The 26,063-nt window shown below is 45.4% G+C and overlaps 2 protein-coding genes across 5 annotated transcripts in view; one reads left to right on the top strand and one right to left on the bottom strand.

Moving 5' to 3' along the window:
• LARGE1 (LARGE xylosyl- and glucuronyltransferase 1) overlaps positions 1-26,063 on the top strand; it is a 394,217-nt gene that overhangs the window by 181,661 nt on the left and 186,493 nt on the right. The gene's annotated exons all lie outside the window — the stretch shown is intronic.
• The window catches only part of LOC142748662 (E3 ubiquitin/ISG15 ligase TRIM25-like), a 232,115-nt gene that overhangs the window by 59,303 nt on the left and 146,749 nt on the right, over positions 1-26,063 (bottom strand). The gene's annotated exons all lie outside the window — the stretch shown is intronic.

The raw sequence follows: 26,063 nt of genomic DNA, 5'->3' as shown, positions 1-26,063 counted from the left end.
AGTGAGCTACACCCAACCCAACATTTAAAGTAATATGCCCATACAATGTCCTCCTCATGTAGTCAACCCCATTTGGAGTTGACCATGGTCTATAGCACTAGGGTCTATGCCTTATGGGACGATCCCATTGAGGATATGTCTTGTGGGTACAACAAAGATAACGACTCAATGAAAACTAGACATGTTCTGTAAAGACGGAGGGTGGGCCCTCAAAACATCTCTGGTGGACCCAAGGAACCCTAATCTGACACTGTAGGGCCACCATACTAAAAATTTCAATGTGATTTCCTCCAAGTACTGGTTGAAGCCTATGTATCTACCCATACGGGGTTAGAAGGGCAACACTTGTCTTTACCCCTTACCTTCTCGTGCTTTGAGGGAGAGATGGGCACCATGCTTCTGGGCAATTATCCATCTCTCGTTTGGTAATATTGCAATCCCTTTCGAGAGAAGGGACCTGGAGAGGTTCACAAAAACAATCGGGAAGTTGGATGGAGACTCCCACAGCTAGGCCGTCTTATTTTCTTCACCGGCCAAATATCAGGCATAGAAGTATCCGCCATTGACCTGTGATCTACTACCGACTAATAGCGCTATTTCTTGCAGAGTCCTTTGAGTATAGTCAATAAGCCGAACCCTTCGTCTCGGGCAGATTTAATTTGTCTTATGTTTACATGGCATATTATTAACTCTTACCCCGTTTCTGCCTCAAAGCCGAATATTTGCATCGTACAATCTCCAGGCCACCCCTTAAGTGGTAAAAAAAGGTCTAAAAACTACATTAGCAAAATGAATCCGACAAAACCCAAATAAAAGCTTAGCGTTTCCTCCTTTATTATTATTCAACCTGTACTTGTAAAAAAGTCCTAATGGTTCTCTGAGAAGTTTTAGTGCGGCCGGGGCCGGCCTTTTCTTGTTGAATAATAAAACACATAATCAATAAAGCAGCAAGACATTAATAAGCTCTTGGTTTCCCAGAGCCTGAGCACAAATCTCCACTCGGTGCATTAGCCGTGACGCCAGCGCCAACCACTCTGGTGTTGCCTGGCACCGCGACTGCGGAAATAATCATTGCATTGGGATTACAAAAAGAGCAGAAGAATGGAACGTCAACCGTTTTCCTGCAGCTTTCGAGCACTTTAGCAGGTGGTCTTTATAGGAACCTTGTGCTTACACCTCCAAGGAGATATTGAAAATGTCCACCCTAAATGTAGTAAGAATTCACTATGGGGGGGGGGCCGACAAAAGTGTTCTCTCTTTTAATTTTTTATGATCCCGGTTGTGGACCGTACGGCAGATATGTCCTGGCTTTGGTGGGACTTTCTCTCGCTCTAGAAGACTTCACTTCTGTGTGATGGATGGAAAGTGATATTTGCATTGGACACCTTCGAGAAAGTCCATCACTTTTTGTAGGCCCTTCCCCAAATTTGTTGCTCAGGGGAGGGCAGAGGACCTGAAGCCAGAGTAGGGCCGGGCAATTAATCGAAAAATAATTGAAATTCAGCGCAATTAAATCGACGTCATCTTGCGAATTTCGGTTTTATCAATTATTTTTACAGTTTAATCTGTATCTGCATCTTCAGGACGCAGACACAGTTGAATCCAATGGTAGGGCATTACCATTCACTATGTATCGCCAGACCCGAGGCAGTGACGTCATCTGCGCCACACAGGGATCTCCACCATTCGTCGTTGGAACGGGGTTAGGTGAGTATGTATATTATTATTATTTTTATCAGGCACTATTGGGGGCAGCAGTAGGGGCATTATACAGCGTGGGGTGCAGCTATGGGGGCAGCTATGAGGGCATTATACTGCGTGGAAGTCAGTTATGGGCATTATACTTTGTAGAGGCAGCCATGTGGGCATTATACTCTGTGGGGGCATTATACAGTGTGTGGGTAACTATGGGGGGCATTATACTGTGTGGAGACAGTTATAGGGGCATTAACCAGTGTGGGGGCAGCCATGGGGCGTTATACTGTGTGTGGAGTACTATGGGTGCAATATACTGTGTGCGGGTATATTATATACAGTAGTATACAGCAGGCTCAGGGGATAAATATGAATACAGTGGCGTAGCATGCAAATAGGGGGCGTGGCCTAAATAATCTGTCAATAATCGTAATCGAGGTCACATGTTCAATTAATCGTGATTTTTACTTAGGTCATAATTGCCCGGCCCTAAGCCGGAGCATCGACCACGCTGTAAGACCGGCCTCACAACGCAATATGACGACTCTAGGAAGAAGTTGCTCCTTAGAGGTGAACCCTAGAGAAGGATCTACTGCAAGGATAAGGGGGGGAGTAACTAAAAGTAATAGTCAGCTGGTGTGGGGGGGGGGGAAGGTCTGTGACTAATGTATTTCTTAACTATCTAAAACAAAACTCATAAAATATAAAGATTTCAACCAAAAATAGATCAGTATTATACTCCAGAGCTGTATTTACACTACTGCAGGCTTAAGAGGTGAAATCTCCCAGCATTCCCTGCTTGTTCAGTGTCTGCACAGAGTTTGTTCTGGTGATTTGCATTCTGGGTAATGTCGTCATTACACCAGATACTGTACAATCATCTGATCTAGGAAAAACTAACAGCCCCCCTGCAATGTAGGAGCTCAGCTATGCTGTTATGGGTGTGTGTGACAACAAGCTTACCAATGACATCCATCAGAATAGCAGCTCTGGAGTATAATACAGGTTGTAACCCAGGATCAGTACAGGATAAGTAATATAATGCATGTATGTACACAGTGACTGCACCAGCAGAATAGTGAATGCAGCTCTGGAGTATAATACAGGATGTAACTCAGGATCAGTACAGGATAAGTAATGTAATGTATGTACACAGTGACTCCACCAACAGAATAGTGAGTGCAGCTCCGGAGTATAATACAGGATGTAACCCAGGATCAGTACAGGATAAGTAATGCATGTACACAGTGACTCCACCAGCAGAATAGTGAATGCAGCTCTGGAGTATAATACAGGATGTAACTCAGGATCAGTACAGGATAAGTAATGTATGTACACAGTGACTCCACCAGCAGAATAGCGAGTACAGCTCTGGAGTATAATACAGGATGTAACTCAGGATCAGTACAGGATAAGTAATGTAATGTATGTACACAGTGACTCCACCAGCAGAATAGTGAGTGCAGCTCTGGAGTATAATACAGGATATAACTCAGGGTCAGTACAGGATAAGTAATGTAATGTATGTACACAGTGACTCCAGCAGCAGAATAGTGAGTGCAGCTCTGGAGTATAATACAGGATATAACTCGGGGTCAGTACAGGATAAGTAATGTAATGTATGTACACAGTGACTCCACCAGCAGAATAGTGACTGCCGCTCTGGAGTATAATACAGGATGTAACTCAGGATCAGTACAGGATAAGTAATGTAATGTATGTACACAGTGACTCCACCAGCAGAATAGTGAGTGCTGCTCTGGAGTATAATACAGGATGTAACTCAGGATCAGTACAGGATAACTAATGTAATGCATGTACACAGTGACTCCACCAGCAGAATAGTGAGCGCAGCTCTGGAGTATAATACAGGATGTAACTCAGGATCAGTACAGGATAAGTAATGTAATGTATGTACACAGTGACTCCACCAGCAGAACAGTGAGTGCAGCTCTGGAGTATAATACAGGATATAACTCAGGATCAGTACAGGATCAGTAATGTAATGTATGTACACAATAACTCCACCAGCAGAATAGGGAGTTCAGCTCTGGAGTATAATACAGGATGAGTAATGTAATGTATGTACACAGTGACAACTTTTTTATGTAGAGGAATTACATAATAGAACCTGGATACATTTTAGGAAAAGCCAGGTGTTGGTACACCCCTGCACATGGTGGGCCAGGTATATAGCACGATGGTGACATTTTTGTAGTGTATTTTACACCTGGTAAGGACAGTAAAACAAGAAACCAGCCATAATCTCTGTCTGATATTCCACATTCCCTAGGTGCCTAATTAATGTTAGGTGATAATAAGTAATTAATTTATTCTACTACAGAGATACATTTATTGCAGCAATTGAATAGGCGTTCCTGGTCATATCACTCAGACTCCGGAGGCCTAATTAATGTCGGGAAATAGGAAAATACCTTATGTGCCGATAAACAGTTCACAGCTGATGAGGAGGAATTACTGGGATCTCGATGGGATGATCGCTCCTGATCGCTTCTCCTCTGCTCTTCTGGGTCTGATTAATGCAGAATTCTAGGGGAGATCAATGCAACTGGATCTGACAATATTTTAGCTTAAGTTGATGTGACAAACCAGTTCCCTGTTCCGGCTCATGAGGGGGTCTTTAGCGGGGGGGGGGGGGGCTTTTTTGCGATGTCCGTTTTCCTATTTCATGACAGGTGCTCTTTAAATATGTAAATTATCATATATTACTATACTTGTCTAGTATTATATTTTCTGTATATTACATTGACTCGTGAATTGTACTATTGTAAGGAACGGATTCTATTTATGAAGTGACGCGCAGACATTTTAGGACATAACCCCAATTAAAGTCTGAAATTCATAAATGATTGCGGTGTCTTGCGTTATGTAATTCTGCTAATTGTGTATAATGGTTGATTGATTAATAAACAAATATTCTAGTTTATAACGAGCGTGTAATATGTTATATCAGGCGCCGTCATTATTCTCTTCCTCCTTTCCGTTATTTTCCCTTTCCTATCCTTCAGTATACGATTTTCGAAGACAAAAAGAGTAGGGGAGGTGGTTGTTTTTGTTTTTTATACATGATATTACCCTATTTAAAGGGCAATACCACTCATTTTCCCAATCAATTCTACAAAGGTTGTGGCATAATTTTGAAAATACTTTAAATATTCTGTTCTGGTTTTGAGATATGGCTTATTTTCTTCTCCATTCACATCCAAAGTAAAAGTACATTTTTTCTTTTTCAAGTCTTTCACATGGTTGTCTGATCTAATTCTGCAATCTCAGCACCCATAATGCACTGCATACTGACAACAGGCTACCAGCAGGATCTTGAAGTCAGCTTTGGATGCGACCAGAGATGAAATATTGAAATACGAACCAGGTCAAGCTAAATATATACAGTTACTTATCATTTTATGTAGAATTAAGCAGTAAAGTTGTTTTCCTTTAAGGTTCACTGTCGAAACACCATGTTGCTTTAAGGTCAAAAATTCTGTGCCGATACATTTTCTAATAAATCTTTATAGCAGTTTGAGCCCCGTCTTCCTGATACAGAGCTCCAAATCTCCTGCATAGTCATAGAGTTAAATGATAAGATTCTGGTTACTTGCAGCCACCACTAGAGGGAGCTTAGTAATTCCGTGTATAAATAGTATGCAGTGAGCTCCCTCTAGTGGTGGCTGCAGGTAGACATAATTTTATCATGTAACTACTAGGTCTACGCAGGGGATTTGGAGCTCTGTATCAGAAAAACGGAGCTCTGACCGCTATAAAGATAAATTAAGAAATTAATCAACTCATAATTCTGGGCACAAAAACCACAGGGTGATAAAAGATGGACATTTACTTTCCGCACACAGCACCAATCAGATGTTGAGATGGATTTCAGTGAATGTATTTAATCACATTAATTCCTTGGCAAGGTTTTTTTCGGGGGTACAGAGGTCCCTAAAACCCATGCTGTACAGGATCTGCCAGGCGCAGCTTCGGGGTTAACGCACATAGGTAATCAGTCGGCACCTGAGTCTATGTCTCTGAGACTGACTCCAGCTTCCACCACTCAGGCTGGCGGGCTTAGGAGTGGGAGAGCCTATCGCAGCCTGGCCAGACTCAGCTAGCTCCCGCCCTCTGTCTATTTATACCTGCCTTTCCTGTTCCTCCTTTGCTTGTGATTCTTCTCGTGTGGTTTCCTGGCCCAGCTACAGCTCCTGACTATTTGATCCTGCTCCATACTGACCCTGGCTTACTGACTACTCTCCTGCTCTGCGTTTGGTACCTCGTGCACTCCTGGTTTGACTCGGCTCGTTCACCTCTCTTGTTGCTCACGGTGTTGCCGTGGGCACTGCCCCATTTCCCTTAGCTTTGTGTACCCTTGTCTGTTTGTCTCGTGCACTTACTGAGCGTAGGGACCGCCGCCCAGTTGTACCCCGTCGCCTAGGGCGGGTCGTTGCAAGTAGGCAGGGACAGAGTGGCGAGTAGATTAGGGCTCACTTGTCCGTTTCCCTACCCCTATCTTTACATACTTACAAGCCTATTAACTAGTCTACCCTGGTCCCTGTCTCTACTATGGACCCCCTTGAGACCCTGGCCCAGCAAATGCAGGGTCTCTCCCTACAGGTCCAGGACCTGGCTCAGAGGGTCAACCAGCCTGACACTACCATGGTAGTGCCCCTCACCTCACCCCTTGAATCCCACCTCAAGTTGCCTGACCGGTTCTCAGGGGACCGGATGACTTTTCTCTCCTTTCGGGAGAGTTGTAGGCTTTACTTTCGCTTAAAGCCTCACTCCTCAGGTTCTGAGAGCCAGCGGGTGGGTATAATTATGTCCCGGCTCCAGGAAGGGCCCCAAGAGTGGGCCTTCTCCTTGGCTCCTGACGCCCCTGAACTTCCCTCCGTTGATCGTTTCTTTTCTGCTCTCGGACTCATTTATGACGAGACTGACAGGACTGCCTTTGCCGAGAGTCAGCTGGTGACCTTACGTCAGGGTAAGAGACCTGTTGAGGAGTATTGTTCTGACTTTAGGAAGTGGTGCGTAGCTTCTCGGTGGAATGACCCTGCCTTAAGATGCCAGTTTAGGTTGGGTCTGTCGAACGCCCTGAAAGACCTGCTAGTTAGCTATCCCTCTTCTGACTCCCTAGACCAGGTTATGGCTTTAGCGGTACGACTTGACCGACGTCTCAGGGAACGACAACTTGAACGTTTTTGTGTTTTCCCCTCTGACTCCCCCATGATGCCTCCCGAGGTCCCGTTGCTTCGCTCTTCCACGGAAGACTCGGAGGTACCTATGCAACTCGGGGCCTCCGTGTCCCCCCGACAACGTAGAGAGTTCCGCAGGAAGAATGGTCTCTGCTTCTATTGTGGGGATGACAAGCATCAAGTGAACACCTGTCCTAGGCGTAAGAATAAGCAGCCGGAAAACTTCCGCGCCTAAGTGATCATCGGGGAGGTCACTTGGGCGCACATGTATTTCCCGTAAATATGAAACGTAATAAAATCTTGCTTCCCTTTCAGGTCTCTTTTGGTGGTAGGTCTGCTACCGGCAGTGCCTTCGTGGATTCAGCGTCTTCTACTAATATCATGTCTGTGGAATTTGCTATGTCTCTAGCTATGCCTTTGATTGATTTGCCTAAACCTGTTCCGGTAGTGGGTATCGACTCCACTCCTCTTGCTAATGGTTATTTTACACAGCATACCCCTGTTTTTGAACTCCTTGTTGGCTCCATGCATTTGGAGCAGTGCTCTGTACCGTTGATGCAGGGATTATCGTCCGATTTTGTTTTAGGCCTTCCCTGGTTGCAGTTGCATAATCCCACGTTTGACTGGAATACTGGGGAGCTTACCAAATGGGGTAATGAATGCTTGACGTCATGTTTTGCTGTTAATTCTATTTCTCCCCCTGAGGTGGTGAGCACGCTACCTGAGTTTGTTCAGGACTTCGCTGATGTTTTCTCTAAGGATGCCTCCGAAGTGTTACCTCCTCATAGAGAATACGATTGCGCTATCGAATTGGTACCAGTAGCTAAGCTCCCTAAGGGTAGGATATTTAATCTTTCTTGTCCCGAACGTGAAGCCATGAGAGAGTATATCCAGGAATGCCTGGCCAAGGGTTACATTCGCCCCTCTACTTCTCCGGTAGGTGCTGGCTTCTTCTTCGTAGGGAAGAAGGATGGTGGTCTTAGGCCATGCATTGACTACCGTAACTTGAATAAGGTCACTGTAAGGAACCAGTATCCCCTTCCTCTGATTCCTGATCTCTTTAATCAGGTTCAGGGGGCCCAATGGTTCTCTAAGTTTGATCTACGGGGGGCGTATAACCTTATCCGCATCAAAGAGGGGGATGAGTGGAAGACTGCGTTTAACACGCCCGAAGGTCATTTCGAATACCTCGTCATGCCCTTTGGGTTGTGTAATGCTCCTGCGGTCTTCCAGAATTTCATCAATGAAATTTTAAGGGATTACCTGGGGGTTTTTCTTGTAGTGTACCTTGATGACATACTGGTGTTTTCCAAGGACCAGTCCTCCCACATTGAGCATGTCAGGAAGGTGCTCCAGGTCCTTTGGGAAAACAAACTGTTTGCGAAAACCGAAAAATGTGTGTTTGGGGTACAGGAGATACCATTTTTGGGTCAAATCCTCACTCCTCATGAATTCCGCATGGTCCCCGCCAAGGTCCAGGCTGTGGCGGAATGGGTCCAACCTGCCTCCCTGAAGGCTTTACAGTGCTTCCCGGGGTTCGCTAATTATTACAGGAGATTTATTGCTAACTTCTCGGTCATCGCTAAGCCTCTTACGGACCTCACTCGCAAAGGTGCTGATCTCCTCCACTGGCCTCCTGAGGCTGTCCAGGCTTTTGAGGTCCTTAAGAAGTGCTTTATCTCGGCCCCGGTGCTGGTTTAGCCCAACCAAATGGAGCCATTTATCGTGGAAGTTGACGCATCTGAGGTGGGAGTGGGGGCTGTCTTGTCCCAGGGTACCAGGTCCCTCACCCATCGCCGTCCCTGTGCCTACTTCTCCAGGAAGTTTTCGCCCACTGAGAGTAACTATGATATTGGCAACCGCGAACTCTTAGCCATTAAATGGGCATTGGAAGAGTGGCGCCACTTCCTGGAGGGGGCTAGGCACCAGGTAACGGTCCTTACCGACCACAAGAATCTGGTTTTCCTAGAATCTGCCCGGAGGCTAAACCCGAGACAAGCTCGATGGGCGCTATTTTTTACCAGATTCAACTTTTTGGTTACCTATAGGGCTGGGTCTAAAAATATTAAAGGCCGATGCACTGTCGCGTAGCTTCATGGCCAGCCCCCCTTCGGAGGAAGATCCTGCTTGTATTTTGCCTCCTGGTATAATCATTTCTTCTATTGATTCTGATTTAGTCTCAGAAATTGCGGCTGATCAAGGTTCAGCTCCCGGGAACCTTCCTGAGGACAAGCTGTTTGTTCCCCTGCAATTCCGGCTAAGGGTACTTAGGGAAAACCATGACTCTGCACTATCTGGTCATCCAGGCGTCCTGGGTACCAAACACCTCATTGCCAGAAACTATTGGTGGCCTGGGTTGCCTAAAGACGTTAAGGCCTACGTCGCCGCTTGTGACTCCCAGGTCCCGACCAGCGGGCTTACTACGTTCTTTGCCCATTCCCCAGAGACCTTGGACCCATATCTCCATGGATTTTATCACCGATTTGCCTCCATCTCAAGGCAAGTCGGTGGTGTGGGTTGTAGTAGACCACTTCAGTAAGATGTGCCACTTTGTGCCCCTCAAGAAACTACCCAATGCCAAGACGTTAGCTACCTTGTTTGTCAAACACATCCTGCGTCTCCATGGGGTCCCTGTCAATATTGTTTCGGACAGAGGGGTACAATTTGTTTCATTGTTTTGGAGAGCCTTCTGTAAAAAGTTGGAGATTGATCTGTCCTTCTCCTCTGCCTTCCATCCTGAAACTAAAGGCCAAACCGAGAGGACTAATCAATCTCTAGAACAATATTTAAGGTGTTTTATCTCTGACTGTCAATATGATTGGGTTTCATTCATTCCCCTCGCCGAATTTTCCCTCAATAACCGGATCAGTAACTCGTCAGGGGTCTCCCCCTTTTTCTGTAATTTTGGGTTTAATCCACGGTTCTCCTCCGTTTCTCCTGGTAGTTCCAACAATCCCGAGGTAGAGGTCGTTCATCTGGAACTGTGCACAGTCTGGGCCCAGGTTCAGAAGAACCTAGAGGCGTCCCAGAGCGTACAAAAAACTCAGGCTGATAGAAGACGTTCTGCTAACCCCTTGTTTATGGTCGGGGATCTGGTGTGGTTATCATCTAGGAACTTGCGCCTTAAGGTCCCGTCCAAGAAATTTGCTCCCCGGTTTATTGGGCCGTATAAGGTCATTGAAGTCCTCAATCCTGTCTCCTTCCGACTGGAGTTGCCCCCATCTTTTCGAATACACAACGTGTTTCATGCCTCCCTCCTTAAACGCTGCTCCCCGTCCTTGGCTCCCTCGAGGAGACCTCCTGTTCCCGTTCTCACCCCTGAGGGGGTGGAATTCGAGGTGGCCAAGATTGTGGACAGCAAGATGGTCCAAGGCTCCCTCCAGTACCTGGTCCATTGGAGAGGATACGGGCCTGAGGAGAGGACTTAGGTACCCGCCCGGTATGTTCACGCTGGGGTATTGGTAAGGAAGTTCCACCTTCGTTTCCCCAATAAACCAGGTCCACTTAGAAAGGGTCCGGTGGCCCCTCATAAAAGGGGGGGTACTGTAAAGGATCTGCCAGGCACAGCTTCGGGGGTTAACGCCCATAGGTAATCAGTCGGCACCTGAGTCTATGTCTCTGAGACTGACTCCAGCTTCCACCACTCAGGCTGGCAGGCTTAGGAGTGAGAGAGCCTATCGCAGCCTGGCCAGACGGAGCTAGCTCCCGCCCTCTGTCTATTTATACCTGCCTTTCCTGTTCCTCCTTGCTTGTGATTCTTCTCGTTTGGTTTCCTGGCCCTGCTGCAGCTTCTTGAACTATTTGACCCTGCTTCATATTGACCCTGGCTTACTGACTACTCTTCTGCTCTGCGTTTGGTACCTCGTACACTCCTGGTTTGACTCGGCTTGTTCACTACTCTCCTGCTCTGCGTTTGGTACCTCGTACACTCCTGGTTTGACTCGGCTCGTTCACCTCTCTTGTTGCTCACGGTGTTGCCGTGGGCACTGCCCCATTTCCCTTAGCTTTGTGGACCCTTGTCTGTTTGTCTCGTGCGCTTACTGAGCGTAGGGACCGCCGCCCAGTTGTACCCCGTCGCCTAGGGCGGGTCGTTGCAAGTAGGCAGGGACAGAGTGGCGATTAGATTAGGGCTCACTTGTCCGTTTCCCTACCCCTATCTTTACACATGCACTTTACTTAAACCCCAACCTATAGCAGGTGCCCATTCTTCCTTGCCCTCAGCCCAGTTCTGTTAGCCCATTATAACTTGTTTTATATTTTAGGGATAGGGGTATTTAAACATCGACGTCCTATTCTTAAAATAGGTCATCAATGTTTGATCAGTGAAGGTCTGAATCTTGGGATTATGCAGAATTAGAAAAAGATGGCTGCTTTTTTCCAAAAACAGCGCCACACCTGTCTATAGGTGGTATGTGGTATTGCAGCTCAGCCCCATTCACTTCAATTGAGCAGGTGTGGTGCTGTTTTTGGAAAACAACCCCTTTAAGGCTCTTGGATACAATTTGAGCTTAACTCTGGGCAGGATGTAACAGGTTTCCATAAAACAATTATAAACTCCGGTGCGATTTTATCCGTAACTCACGCAACGCCGAGATGAGCGATGATGAGACGAGAGTAATTATGTCCAGATCTGGATCTTGGCGGTATATACAGTACGTCCCGGTGTTTGCACCTGAACAATATGGCAGACGTTGGGGGCACATACTTTTGTGAATATCTCGGAGTTGATAAAAAGCATGCAGCTGCTGGGAAAGCAGCCATTTTGCTTCAGGCCCAGGATGGCACAGTTGGCATTCAGTGATTTGGTGAATAAATTAAGGAATAGTTGAAGCCGTTGACAAAAATACCACACTACACCCAAGGACATTCGCCTCTGCTTAATGTATAGCATTACGCAGAGAACGGTCTGGGCGATGATCAGACATAATGTCTCAAGTAGGCAGAGACGGAAACCTCGGCTTGTCCTTGAGACAGCCATGTGTAATGGTCCACACAATGTCAACGGCTTTTTTCGGGACTGTAATACTAATGACCTAACCTTAGGGTGGGCCATCAATATAAAAATCAGTGGGGGTCCGACTTCCAGTTGCGTTAAGGGGGCCCTGTGCTGAAGCGCTGCGTCCCCTTCATTGTTAACTCATACACAGCGCCACACATTTAGTTGTTGCTGTGACTGGTACTGCAGTTCAGTCCGATTGGCTTGAAAAAGCTGGAGTAAGCTGCAATACCAGCCACAGCCACAAACAAATGTATGGCGCTGTGACTCAATACACAATGAAGGGGGCGCCGGTAACCTGACCCCTTTAAGCAGGGGGAGTCAGACCCTCACCGATCAGATATTAATGGCCGATCCTAAAGACAGACCATCAATTTTACAGTCCCGGAAAACCCTATAATTTTGTCCTACAGGAGAAAATGTCTCACCAATAGTGATGTCCGCTGCTTGCCCTTGAGATAACCAAGTGTAGGAGTCCAATATCTTGTCCTACCTGAACAAATGTCTCACCAGGAATGAAGCCAACGGGATATCTGATGAACCTTGAGCCATGTTGAGGGGTCAACAGAATGTAAATGTCTTCAGCACCATCGGTCCTTACAATAACATCCTTCCGACAGTCAGGCCAGGGGTAGACCGATAAATATTCTGGTGACCACCACACATGGTTGGCTGAAGAACAAGCAGAAATCTCCTTGTCGTTCTTGGTGACTCTTTTGTCCCATCCTTTTTAAAAGGAGGAGAAGAAAAAGTAATACCGCCATATAGTGCCATACAGTGCCCTAATAATACAATGAAACAGTGCCCAATAACAAAGCCATGCAGTGCCCACATAACACTGGCATAATACTACTACTATTACCTAAATAATATAACCATACAGTGTAGAATAATAGTACTACGAAACAGTGCCCATATAACAGTGCCCGTATAAAAGTGCTCTGTATAAAAGTGTCACTATAAGTGCCCGTATAACAGTGCCCGTATAACAGTGCCCCGTATAACAGTGCCCCGTATAACAGTGCCCCGTATAACAGTGTCCGTATAATAGTGCCCCTATAACAGTGCCCCGTATAACAGTGTTAATATAAGTGTCCCTATAACAGTGTCCCTATAACAGTGTCCCCTATAACAGTGCTCCCTGTAACAGTGCCCCCTGTAACAGTGCCCCCTGTAACAGTGCCCCCTGTAACAGTGCCCCCAGTAACAGTGCCCCCAATAACAGTGCCCCCAATAACAGTGCCCCCTGTAACAGTGGCCCGTAAAACATTGCCCCGTAAAACAGTGCCCCGTATAACAGTGCCCCGTATAACAGTGCCCCGTATAACAGTGCCCCGTATAATAGTGCCCCGTATAACAGTGCTCCGTCTAACAGTGCTCCGTCTAAAAGTGTCACTATAAGTGTCCGTAAAACAGTGCCCCGTATAACAGTGCCCCGTAAAACAGTGCCCCGTAAAACAGTGCCCCGTAAAACAGTGCCCCGTATAACAGTGCCCCGTATAACAGTGCCCCGTCTAAAAGTGTCACTATAAGTGTCCGTAAAACAGTGCCCCGTAAAACAGTGCCCCGTAAAACAGTGCCCCGTAAAACAGTGCCCCGTATAACAGTGCTCCGTATAACAGTGTCACTATAAGTGTCCGTAAAACAGTGCCCCGTATAACAGTGCCCCCAACAACAGTGCCCCCTGTAACAGTGCCCCCTGTAACAGTGCCCCGTAAAACAGTGCCCCGTAAAACAGTGCCCCGTATAACAGTGCCCCGTATAACAGTGCCCCGTATAACAGTGCTCCGTATAACAGTGCTCCGTATAACAGTGTCACTATAAGTGTCCGTAAAACAGTGCCCCGTAAAACAGTGCCCCGTATAACAGTGCCCCGTATAACAGTGCCCCGTATAACAGTGCCCCGTATAACAGTGCCCCGTATAACAGTGCTCCGTCTAACAGTGCTCCGTCTAAAAGTGTCACTATAAGTGTCTGTAAAACAGTGCCCCCTAAAACAGTGCCCCCTAAAACAGTGCCCCGTAAAAGTGCCCCGTAAAACAGTGCCCCGTAAAACAGTGCCCCATATAACAGTGCCCCGTCTAACAGTGCTCCGTCTAAAAGTGTCCGTATAACAGTGTCCGTATAACAGTGTCCGTATAACAGTGTCCGTATAACAGTGCCCCGTATAACAGTGCCCCGTATAACAGTGCCCCGTATAACAGTGTTCGTATAAGGGTGACTGGTATAATGTGCACACGATAACTGGCTTTTACGTCTGAAATTACAGACTGTTTTCAGGAGAAAACAGCTGCGTCGTTTCAGACATAATTGCTCCTCCTCGCATTTTGCGAGGCGTCATTGACGCCCGTAATCTTGAGCTGTTCTTCATTGAATTCAATGAAAAACGGCTGAAATTACGTTTCAAGGAAGTGCCCTGCACTTCTTTGACAAGGCAGTCACGACGACGCGTAAATGACAGGTCGTCGGCACAGTACGTCGGCAAACCCATTCAAATGAATGGGCAGATGTTTGCCGACGTATTGGAGCCGTATTTTCAGACGTAAAACGAGGCATAATACGCCTCGTTTACGCCTGAAAATAGGTCATGTGAACCCAGCCTAAGTGTCCGTATAACAGTGCCCCTATAACAGTGTCCGTATAACAGTGCCCCGTATAACAGTGCCCCGTATAACAGTGCCCCGTATAACAGTGTCCCGTATAACAGTGCCCCGTATAACAGTGCCCCGTATAACAGTGCCCCGTATAACAGTGCCCCGTATAACAGTGCCCCTATAACAGTGCCCCGTATAACAGTGCCCCGTATAACAGTGCCCCGTATAACTGTGCCCCTATAACAGTGCTTCGTATAACACAGCCCCTATAACAGAGCCCCTATAACAGTGCCCCGTATAACAGTGTCACTATAAGTGTCCGTATAATAGTGCCCCGTATAACAGTGCCTCGTATAACAGAGCCCCTATAACAGAGCCCCTATAACAGAGCCCGTATAACAGACCATGCCCCTATAACAGAGCCCCTATAACAGTGCCCCTATAACAGTGCCCCTATAACAGACCGTGCCCCTATAACAGCCTGTATAACAGTGCCCATATAACAGACCGTGCCCCTATAACAGTGCCCCTATAACAGTGCCCGTATACAAAAAAAACTGCTTAGAATGCATTAAAAAAAAAAAACACCAGTGAGAGCAGGAACATCAGTCCTATAGTGGAAGCCAGTGCAACTCATTTTTGCCCATAGATGACAGTAGAGGTGGATGGAAAATATCTTCAAAAAGTTGGGACATTAAGCAAAACTGTGTAACCCCATCCAGCAGCACGGGGGTTAATCCTCTTCCGCTCACACTGGCTGCATTGATATCATCATGTTGTGCCCGCTCCCCTCCTCCTCCCATTTATAACACCTTCGGCGTTTCGCTTTATTTTCACCCATAATCATTATGTAAATGGAGTCATTCACATTCTCTTATAGTTTAGCGCATTATGGGGGACGTAAAAAACATCTCATCCTCCGACAGATCGCCGTTGTAAGGTAATAACGACTTAGCGCCATAATTGTATTACACCTCAATTAAAATAGTTTGAGCAAAGATGTCTCAAGTCGACCACCAAACAGCTGCAGAACACCTCCGAGCCGCCATCATTACCGACTGTTACCAACCAAGCGGAGGAGAATCCGAGGGGGGGGGGGGTAGTAGAACTGTAAAGATTATTTACCAAACATACAAATACTGTAAATCCATAATATGGCGCCCAGAGCTTACGGACAATAATGTGCCCCACAACAGGACCATACGGCGATCAGAGCAGCGATACAGACCCATAGGGCAGTGCCAGAACTAGAAACATATATGGTTCTGCACCCCCCCCCCCCCCCCACGCCCTCCGCACCTTTACTGATGCACTATTAGGGTATGTGCACACACACTATTTACGTCCGTAAAATACGGACGTATTTCGGCCGCAAGTCCCGGACCGAACACAGTGCAGGGAGCCGGGCTCCTAGCATCATAGTTATGTACGATGCTAGGAGTCCCTGCCTCGCTGCAGGACAACTGTCCCGTACTGAAAACATGATTACAGTACGGGACAGTTGTCCTGCAGCGAGGCAGGGACTCCTAGCATCGTACATAACTATGATGCTAGGAGCCCGGCTCCCTGCACTGAGGTCGGTCCGGAACTTGCGGCCGAAATACGTCCGGATATTACGGACGTAATTAGTGTGTGTGCACATACCCTTATAGTAAATGTGTCAGACCGCAAGTGGCCCCGCTCCTTCTGCAGTGCTCTGTCCACCTAGAGGAAAGTGGCAAGAGTGGCGGATGCAGCTCACCAGTAAAAAGATCTGTGACTTTTGAGCCGTTTGTTACTTTTGTATGTCTGAAAACTATAAAATTCCTCCACTATATTCTTCTCAGCCTCCTACCCCTTCCTGGTTAACTGTTCTGGATATTGCAGTCCATGGGCTATACAGACCCAGAGCCCTAGTATAATAGTAGTTATATTCTTGTATATAGGGGGCAGTATTATAGTAGTTATATTCTTGTATATAGCGGCAGTATTATAGTAGTTATATTCTTGTATGTAGGGGACAGTATTATAGTAGTTATATTCTTGCATATAGGAGGCAGTATTATAGTAGTTATATTCTTGTATATAGTGGCAGTATTATAGTAGTTATATTCTTGTATATAGGGGAAGTATTATAGTAGTTATATTCTTGTATATAGAGGCAGTATTATAGTAGTTATATTCTTGTATATAGGGGCAGTATTATAGTAGTTATATTCTTGTATATAAGGGGCAGTATTATAGTAGTTATATTCTTGTATATAGGGGCAGTATTATAGTAGTTATATTCTTGTATATAGGGGGCAGTATTATAGTAGTTATATTCTTGTATATAGGAGCAGTATTATAGTAATTATATTCTTGTATATAGGGGGCAGTATTATAGTAGTTATATTCTTGTATATAGGGGGCAGTATTATAGTAGTTATATTCTTGTATATAGGGGGCAGTATTATAGTAGTTATATTCTTGTATATAGGGGCAGTATTATAGTAGTTATATTCTTGTATATAGGGGCAGTATTATAGTAGTTATATTCTTGTATATAGGGGGCAGTATTATAGTAGTTATATTCTTGTATATAGGGGGCAGTATTATAGTAGTTATATTCTTGTATATAGGGGGCAGTATTATAGTAGTTATATTCTTGTATATAGGGGCAGTATTATAGTAGTTATATTCCTGTATATAGGGGGCAGTATTATAGTAGTTATATTCTTGTATATAGGGGCAGTATTATAGTAGTTATATTTGTTAGGGATCTGCCAGGTACTACGTCTAGGTATACTCCTGGGATTAATCAATCCACACCTGAGGCCAGACCTGTTCGACTGACACCCTCTCCCACCAACCAGGGTGGCAGGCTCAGGAGTGGGAGAGCCTATCACGGCCTGGTCAGTCGGAGTTAGCTCCGCCCCCTGTCCTTTATTACCTGCCGTGTTCTCCTCCTCAGTGCTTGTAATTCTTCTGGATTCCTGGCCCCACTGCTGCTTGCTCCAGCCTGCTTCTGCCGTGCTTCTGCCTTGCTGCTGTTCTGCTTAACCTGCTTTGCTTTGCCTTCGACTTGCTTCCTCCTCCGTGCTCTCTTGGGTATACTCCACCTTATCCTGGTCCTGACTACTCATTCACCGCTCCGTTTCCTCGCGGCGTTCCGTGGGCTACTGCCCCTTCCCTTGCGTGTTCCCGGTTTGTTTTCCCGTGCACTTAGACAGCGTAGGGACCGCCGCCCAGTTGTACCCCGTCGCCTAGGGCGGGTCGTTGCAAGTAGGCAGGGACAGGGCGGTGGGTAGATTAGGGCTCACTTTCCCTTCACCTCCTTCCTGCCATTACATAATTACAAGCCTCTTACCTAGTCTACCATTTCCCCTACGCTGACGCTATCATGGACCCCCTTGAGACCCTGACCCAGCAGATGCAGGGCCTCTCCCTACAGGTCCAGGCCCTGGCCCAGAGGGTCAACCAGGGTGACGCTGCCATAGTAGTTCCCCTCACCTCACCTCTAGAACCCGACCTCAAGTTACCTGACCGGTTCTCAGGGGACCGTAAGACGTTTCTCTCCTTCCGGGAGAGTTGCAGACTGTATTTCCGCCTTAAACCCCACTCCTCAGGTTCCGAGAACCAGCGGGTGGGTATCATCATATCCCGACTCCAGGAAGGGCCCCAAGAGTGGGCCTTCTCCTTGGCTCCTGACGCCCCTGAACTTTCCTCTGTTGATCGCTTTTTCTCTGCCCTCGGACTCATTTACGACGAGACTGACAGGACTGCTTTAGCCGAGAGTCAGCTGGTGACCTTACGTCAGGGTAGGAGACCGGTTGAGGAGTACTGTTCGGATTTTAGAAAGTGGTGCGTAGCTTCTCGGTGGAACGATCCGGCCCTAAGGTGCCAGTTTAGGTTAGGATTATCTGACGCCCTGAAGGATCTGCTGGTTAGCTACCCCTCTTCTGACTCCCTTGACCAGGTTATGGCCCTAGCAGTACGACTTGACCGACATCTCAGGGAACGTCAGCTTGAACGCTTCAATGTGCTCCCCTCTGACTTTTCTGCGATCCCCCCCGAGGTCCCGTCTCCTCGCCCCTCCACGGAGGACTCGGAGGTACCTATGCAACTCGGGGCCTCCATGTCCCCTCGACAACGTAGGGAGTTTCGCAGAATGAAGGGTCTCTGCTTCTACTGTGGGGATGACAAGCATCTTCTGAACACCTGTCCCAGGCGCAAGAATAAAAAGCCGGAAAACTTCCGCGCCTAAGTGATCATCGGGGAGGTCACTTGGGCGCACAGGTATTTCCCGTTAATGTGAAACGCAATAAAATTTTGCTTCCCTTTCAGGTCTCGTTTGCTGGTCGGTCTGCCACTGGCAGTGCCTTCGTGGATTCTGGCTCATCTGCGAATATCATGTCTGTGGAATTTGCTATGTCTCTAAAAATGCCTTTTATTGATTTGCCTTATCCTATCCCTGTAGTAGGTATCGACTGAACTCCCCTTGCTAATGGTTATTTTACTCAGCATACTCCTGTTTTTGAACTCCTGGTTGGCTCCATGCATTTGGAGCAGTGCTCTGTACTGGTGATGCAGGGATTATCGTCCGATTTGGTTTTAGGCCTTCCCTGGTTGCAGTTGCATAATCCCACGTTTGATTGGAATACTGGGGATCTCACCAAATGGGGTAATGAATGTCTTATGTCATGTCTTTCTGTTAACTCTATTTCTCCCCGGGAGGAGGTAAACACGCTTCCTGAGTTTGTTCAGGACTTCGCCGATGTGTTTTCTAAGGAGGCCTACGAGGTGTTGCCCCCCCATAGAGATTACGATTGCGCCATCGATTTGGTGCCTGGTGCCAAGCTTCCTAAGGGTAGGATATTTAATCTTTCTTGTCCCGAACGTGAAGCTATGAGGGTGTATATCCAAGAATGCCTGGCCAAGGGTTTCATTCGCCCCTCGACTTCTCCTGTAGGTGCTGGCTTCTTCTTCGTGGGGAAGAAGGATGGTGGTCTTAGGCCGTGCATTGATTATCGTAACCTGAATAAGGTCACCGTAAGGAACCAGTACCCACTTCCTTTGATTCCGGATCTTTTTAATCAGGTTCAGGGAGCCCAATGGTTTTCTAAGTTCGATCTACGGGGGGCATATAACCTTATCCGCATCAAAGAGGGGGATGAGTGGAAAACTGCGTTCAACACACCCGAGGGTCATTTCGAATACCTGGTCATGCCCTTTGGGTTGTGTAATGCCCCTGCTGTCTTCCAGAATTTTATTAATGAAATCCTGAGAGATTACCTGGGTAATTTTCTTGTAGTGTACCTTGATGACATACTGGTGTTTTCCAAGGACTGGTCCTCCCACGTGGAGCATGTCAGGAAGGTGCTCCAGGTCCTTCGGGAGAATAATCTGTTTGCTAAGACTGAAAAATGTGTCTTTGGGGTACAGGAGATACCATTTTTAGGGCAAATCCTCACTCCTCATGAATTCCGCATGGACCCTGCCAAGGTTCAGGCTGTGGCGGAATGGGTCCAACCTGCCTCCCTTAAGGCGTTACAGTGTTTTTTAGGGTTCGCCAACTATTACAGGAGATTTATTGCCAACTTCTCGGTCGTCGCTAAGCCTCTTACGGACCTTACCCGCAAGGGTGCTGATGTCCTCCATTGGCCCCCTGAGGCCGTCCAGGCCTTTGAGACCCTCAAGAAGTGCTTTATCTCGGCCCCCGTGCTGATTCAGCCCAACCAAGAGGAGCCATTTATTGTGGAGGTTGACGCATCCGAGGTGGGAGTGGGGGCCGTCTTGTCCCAGGGTACCAGCTCCCTCACCCATCTCCGCCCCTGTGCTTACTTCTCTAGGAAGTTTTCGCCCACGGAGAGTAACTATGATATTGGCAACCGCGAACTTCTAGCCATTAAATGGGCTTTTGAAGAGTGGCGGCACTTCCTGGAGGGGGCCAGACACCAGGTAACGGTCCTTACGGATCACAAGAATCTGGTTTTCCTAGAATCGGCCCGGAGGCTTAATCCTAGACAAGCTCGGTGGGCACTATTCTTTACCAGATTTAATTTATTGGTTACCTATAGGGCTGGGTCCAAGAATATTAAGGCTGATGCCCTGTCACGTAGTTTCATGGCCAATCCTCCTTCAGAGAAAAATCCTGCTTGTATTTTACCCCCTGGTATAATCATTTCTGCCACGGATTCTGATTTAGCTTCTGATATCGCGGCTGATCAGGGTGCAGCTCCCGGGAACGTCCCTGGGGACAAACTGTTTGTTCCCCTGCAATACCGGCTAAGGGTACTCAGGGAAAACCATGACTCCGCTCTATCTGGTCATCCTGGCATCTTGGGCACCAAACACCTCATTACCAGAGACTATTGGTGGCCTGGGTTGCCTAAAGACGTTAGTGCTTATGTCGCCGCTTGTGAGGTTTGCGCTAGGTCCAAAACCCCTAGGTCCCGACCTGCGGGCCTACTACGTTCCTTGCCCATTCCCCAGAGACCTTGGACCCATATCTCCATGGATTTTATCACCGATTTGCCTCCATCTCAGGGCAAGTCGGTGGTGTGGGTGGTAGTAGACCGCTTCAGCAAGATCTGCCACTTTGTGCCCCTTAAGAAGCTACCTAACGCCAAGACGTTAGCTTCTTTATTTGTGAAACACATCCTGCGTCTCCATGGGGCCCCAGTCAATATCGTTTCTGACAGAGGGGTACAATTTGTTTCCTTATTTTGGAGAGCCTTTTGTAAAAAGTTGGAGATTGATCTGTCCTTCTCCTCCGCCTTCCATCCCGAAACTAATGGCCAAACGGAGAGGACTAACCAGTCCCTGGAACAATATTTAAGGTGTTTCATCTCTGACTGTTAATTCGATTGGGTCTCATTCCTTCCCCTTGCTGAATTTTCCCTGAATAACCGGGTCAGTAACTCGTCAGGGGTCTCCCCGTTTTTCTGTAATTTCGGGTTTAACCCAAGGTTCTCCTCCGTTTCCCCTGGTTGTTCCAATAATCCTGAGGTAGAGGATGTTCATCGGGAACTGTGCACTGTCTGGGCCCAGGTTCAGAAGAACCTAGAGGCGTCCCAGAGCGCACAAAAGATTCAGGCGGATAGTAGACGTTCTGCTAACCCCCGGTTTGTCGTCTGGGATTTGGTCTGGTTGTCGTCCAGGAACTTGCGCCTTAAGGTCCCGTCCAGGAAGTTTGCTCCCCGATTTATTGGGCCTTATAAGATCATTGAAGTCCTCAACCCTGTATCCTTCCGTCTGGAGCTGCCCCCATCCTTTCGCATACATGACGTCTTCCATGCCTCCCTCCTTAAACGCTGCTCCCCGTCCTGGTCCCCCTCGAGGAAACCTCCTGTTCCCGTTCTCACCCCTGAGGGGGTGGAATTCGAGGTGGCCAAGATTATGGACAGTAGGATGGTCCAGGGCTCCCTCCAGTACCTTGTCCATTGGAGAGGGTACGGGCCGGAGGAGAGGACTTGGGTACCTGCCCGTGATGTTCATGCTGGGGTATTGATCAGGAGGTTCCACCTTCTCTTCCCTACTAAACCGGGTCCTCTTAGTAAGGGTCCGGTGGCCCCTCATAAAAGGGGGAGTACTGTTAGGGATCTGCCAGGTACTACGTCTAGGTATACTCCTGGGATTAATCAATCCACACCTGAGGCCAGACCTGTTCGACTGACACCCTCTCCCACAAACCAGGGTGGCAGGCTCAGGAGTGGGAGAGCCTATCGCGGCCTGGTCAGTCGGAGTTAGCTCCGCCCCCTGTCCTTTATTACCTGCTGTGTTCTCCTCCTCAGTGCTTGTAATTCTTTTGGATTCCTGGCCCCACTGCTGCTTGCTCCAGCCTGCTTCTGCCTTGCTGCTGTTCTGCTTAACCTGCTTTGCTTTGCCTTCGACTTGCTTCCTCCTCCGTGCTCTCTTGGGTATACTCCACCTTATCCTGGTCCTGACTACTCATTCACCGCTCCGTTTCCTCGCGGCGTTCCGTGGGCTACTGCCCCTTCCCTTGCGTGTTCCCTGTTTGTTTTCCCGTGCACTTAGACAGCGTAGGGACCGCCGCCCAGTTGTACCCCGTCGCCTAGGGCGGGTCGTTGCAAGTAGGCAGGGACAGGGCGGTGGGTAGATTAGGGCTCACTTTCCCTTCACCTCCTTCCTCCCATTACAATATTCCTGTATATAGGGGGCAGTATTATAGTAGTTATATTCTTGTATATAGGAGCAGTATTATAGTAGTTATATTCTTGTATATAGGGGCAGTATTATAGTAGTTATATTCTTGTATATAGGGGCAGTATTATAGTAGTTATATTCTTGTATATAGGGGGCAGTATTATAGTAGTTATATTCTTGTATATAAAAGCAGTATTATAGTAGTTATATTCTTGTATATAGGGGCAGTATTATAGTAGTTATATTCTTGTATATAGGGAGCAGTATTATAGTAGTTATATTCTTGTACATAGGGGGCAGTATTATAGTAGTTATATTCTTGTACATAGGGGGCAGTATTATAGTAGTTAAATTCTTGTACGTAGGGGGCAGTATTATAGTAGTTATATTCTTGTATATAGGCGGCAGTATTATAGTAGTTATATTCTTGTATATAGGCGGCAGTATTATAGTAGTAATATTCTTGTATATAGGGGCAGTATTATAGTAGTTATATTCTTGTATATAGGGGGCAGTATTATAGTCGTTATATTCTTGTATATAGGAGCAGTATTATAGTAGTTATATTCTTGTATATAGGGGGTAGTATTATAGTAGTTATATTCTAGTATATAGGGGGGCAGTATTATAGTAGTTATATTCTTGTATATAGGGAGCAGTATTATAGTAGTTATATTCTTGTATATAGGAGGCAGTATTATAGTAGTTATATTCTTGTATATAGGGGCAGTATTATAGTAGTTATATTCTTGTATATAGGGGCAGTATTATAGTAGTTATATTCTTGTATATAGGAGGCAGTATTATAGTAGTTATATTCTTGTATATAGGGGCAGTATTATAGTAGATATATTCTTGTTTATAGGGGGCAGTATTATAGTAGTTATATTCTTGTATATAGGGGGCAGTATTATAGTAGATATATTCTTGTTTATAGGGGGCAGTATTATAGTAGTTATATTCTTGTATATAGGAGCAGTATTACAGTAGTTATATTCTTGTATATAGGAGTAGTATTATAGTAGTTATATTCTTGTATATAGGGGCAGTATTATAGTAGATATATTCTTGTTTATAGGGGGCAGTATTATAGTAGTTATATTCTTGTATATAGGGGACTGTATTATAGTAGATATATTCTTGTTTATAGGGGGCAGTATTATAGTAGTTATATTCTTGTATATAGGGGCAGTATTATAGTAGATATATTCTTGTTTATAGGGGGCAGTAGTATAGTAGTTATATTCTTGTATATAGGGGACTGTATTATAGTAGTTATATTCTTGTATATAGGGGCAGTATTATAGTAGATATATTCTTGTTTATAGGGGGCAGTATTATCGTAGTTAGTGCTTGTATAATTACGAGATAGTAGTTTTGAACAGTCACTTTCATGAGCCATAGTTATGCTCAGAGCTGTTGTCTCTGTTGGCAGTCAGGACATTTATATAAGAATTGTTTTATATATCCACGTCACAAAGATTATTTACTTTCAGGTCGTTTTTGCAGCAATTTCGGAGTGTTGGTTGCTATAGTGACCATATATATATATATATATATATATTTTCTGTATGATAAATAAGTACCTTTACATGACATTAATGACGTAATTATGGTCTAGATTTAAGGGGAACTTGTTAATATCCTCAGTCCGGGAGTCCATGTCAGAGTAATGGGGTTCAACTGAATTTCTCGGCCTTCCAAAACCCAATTACGCCTCGCAGTTTGGATGTGAGTTTCCCAGAAACAGACGTTTTTTGTCACGCTGAGATTGTGAACCTTCAGGCGCTTCCTGGCGATCGCCGCTCTGTGTTTTTTGTCTATTTCCATGGCTGATTAGCTGCAGCTGCGCCTCTGGAGGGATTTTAGGCCGTCATTTAGTGGAATGGAATTGTCTGTATCGCAAATGTGATTCTGCCCGTGATTTGCAGCCGCAATAACTGTCACCCCCGTGTCTGCCCCCGGAGACCGCGCAGGCCCCGTCATTAGGTGAATTTCTGTTTGTAAAACATACGCGCCCTATTATAGACTCCCTTTGGCTATTTAATAATAAAATCCATTTTATGAAAATATAAAATTGATTTATGTCATTATTGTTTTTTTTCATTCAGCAGAACCTTTCTCCAACGAGGAAGACGAGACGGACTGAATCATTTCATATCCCATATTATCAAACTACATTTAAAAAAAAAAATAATTTATACAAATATTTTTTTTTGGAGGTGGTGGTTTAAAATAAAACATAAAAAAATTACATTTATTAATAAAAAAAGTTGGATGTAAAAAAAAAAAAAAAAAAATTAAATATTTCCATTTTTATTAAATAAAAAAAAAGATTCCAAATATATTTTGTTTTCTCTTAGTGATTTTAGTTTTAAAAAAATTCATATAAAAATAAAAAAATTAACACGTGTAAAAATCTATTTTTTTTCATTATTTAATAAATATATTTTCTTTTTAACCAGTTTTTAAATGGTCAAGTAAACTTTAAAAAAAAGTGGTCCGAATTAATTTCGATTTATTTTTTATTTTTAGGGGTGAGTAGAAATGAAAACAAAAAAAGAAAAAGTTTTTTTTTTTTTTTTTTTTTTTTTTAAGTAAATCTACAGATGTGTCCACTTTCTAACCACATTGTCCTTTTAATAGGCAAAAAAAAAAATATTGAATAAAAATAAATACAAAATATTATTTTTTTTTTAAATGTTTTTTTAAATTATTTCATTTTATTATCGGTTATCTTTTTTAAACAATAAAATATTTTATTTTACTGGGAGGAAAATATGCGCTTTGCTTTTTTTTTTTGTCTTAGGCCTCTTTCTAAATTTCTGTATTTATTTTTTTATTATTATTAGTTATGACCCCATGTCTAATCAATCTTTCTGCCAATCTTTTCCCTTAGAGTCGATTGCCAAATGTATCCCAAGTGCGGAGCGATAATAACGATGGAAAAGACTGACGGGGTGGGGGAGGGAATAGCTGAAAATCCATTATTAGAAATATTGGTCGTGGCGTCCAGTCTGAACATAGGACTTAGAAAAGATGAATTTTTCAATATGCAATAAATCCCTTTAGTCTTGGAGAGAGAACTCGTAATTTAATAGGTTTTGTGAGACTTTAGCCCCGGTAGGGGGGTCAGGACCGCTCTTTAACTCATTAATAGGACGCTCTCCCCAGAACATATCCACTTTATAAGTTCACAAGCAGAAATTGTGAAGTTTCCCATCTGTAGTCCGGGATGTTCGATATTCTGAAGGGGTGGGGGTGTTTCCCCAATTTTAGGGTCACTCTTGGATGACTAGACTGTATAGACAGTATTCAGTAAGCTCCTGAGCTCCCCCTAGTGGTGACTGCAGGCAGATAGTTACATCATAAAATTCTATGTTAATGCAGGGGATTTGGTGCTCTGTATCAGAAAAATGAACCTGTGAACGGCAAATCTATACACCC

This window comes from Rhinoderma darwinii, chromosome 3 (genome assembly GCF_050947455.1).
Source record: "Rhinoderma darwinii isolate aRhiDar2 chromosome 3, aRhiDar2.hap1, whole genome shotgun sequence".
NCBI lineage: Eukaryota > Metazoa > Chordata > Amphibia > Anura > Rhinodermatidae > Rhinoderma > Rhinoderma darwinii.
Note: the sequence above shows the minus strand (reverse complement) of the source record. Positions and strands in the feature narration are given on the sequence as shown.